Source organism: Capsicum annuum, chromosome 9, assembly GCF_002878395.1.
Source record: "Capsicum annuum cultivar UCD-10X-F1 chromosome 9, UCD10Xv1.1, whole genome shotgun sequence".
In the NCBI taxonomy this organism is placed as follows: domain Eukaryota; kingdom Viridiplantae; phylum Streptophyta; class Magnoliopsida; order Solanales; family Solanaceae; genus Capsicum; species Capsicum annuum.
The window spans coordinates 194,290,137-194,291,383 of NC_061119.1; the positions used below are offsets into that span (position 1 = coordinate 194,290,137).

At 32.7% G+C, this 1,247-nt stretch overlaps 1 non-coding gene across 1 annotated transcript; it reads right to left on the minus strand.

Annotated features, from left to right (window-relative positions):
• Positions 1 to 957: 957 nt before the first annotated feature.
• LOC124887579 lies at positions 958 to 1,047 on the minus strand. Its single transcript, XR_007045345.1, has one exon. It is a non-coding gene; the product is annotated as a small nucleolar RNA snoR114 (small nucleolar RNA).
• Between the last annotated feature and the right edge of the window lie 200 nt (positions 1,048 to 1,247).

A 1,247-nucleotide genomic window follows, 5' to 3' on the forward strand; every position in this document is an offset into this window, starting at 1 on the left:
CACAAGTTATCTTCATTTGCACCCTTATAGCCCCATCGCCACCACTCCAAATCCCTACTTACCCCCCACCCCCATATTTACAATAATATTTTGCTACGTATCAAACATAGAAAAATAAATAAGAAACCTGCTTATATGTCTGGAAAACGTTTTCCGTACCAAACACACCTTTAAATTAGATTTTTGCGACAACATATCTAGTGTATTTCCACAAAATAAGGTATGAGGAGGATAAAGTGTGTGCTGACCATACCAGAGATGTTTCAATATACCCGGCTCACTCTTGAAAAACATAAAAAAGAGAGAGAACCATAATGTCCAACAACAGATACATTAGTTTTACCAAATTTATGAAACCATGTGGAAATTTTTTGAAAAAAAAGTCTTAATCAAACACAACAAAAAAAGAAGTGTCACCACAGCAACAACAACATACCCAGGTGTATTCCCACTTTGTGGAGTCTGGGGAGGGTAGAGTGTATGCAGATCATACCACTACCTCAAATGAAGTAGAGAGACTGTTTTCGATAGACCCCCAACTTAGAAGTGTTACCAAATTTATGAAAAATAAATAAGAAACCCACTTATTTTTTTGAAAAATGTTTTTCCTATCAAACACACCTTTAAATTAGATTTTTGCAACAACATGCCAAGTATATTTCTACAAAGTGAGGTCTGGGGAGAATAAAATATATGCAGTCTATACCACTACATAAGATGAAATAGAAATAATATTTCCCATAACCCGGCTAACTCTTGAAAACATAAAAAACAAGAGAACCATAATGTCCAACAACAGATAAATTAGTGTTACTAAATTTATGAAAAAATATGTGGAATTTTTTGAGAAAAAAAAAGTCTTAATCAAACACAACAAAAAAGAAGTGCTACCAAATTTATGAAAAAATATGTGGAATTTTTTGAAAAAAAAAAAGCCTTAACACAACAAAAAGAGAAGAGCTCAGATGCACTATAATATCATCATCAGTAATCAGACAGGTGTGACGACCCATCGTTCATGATTAGTGCAATTTATAGTCATTGCTCTTTAGTGCACCAAGAGGGAAATCGAACCCGGTCTGTGCGGTGGCAGGTTACTATTCTACCACTAGACTACTGGTGCAACTTTCTGTATTGCTTCAGTGTTTATTTATATTGTAATTTTTTCTTTTTAGAATCAAATTTAATTATTCTCAAAATTAAAGCTTAGATATTAAAAATAATAACAGTTAATAATATAAATTACT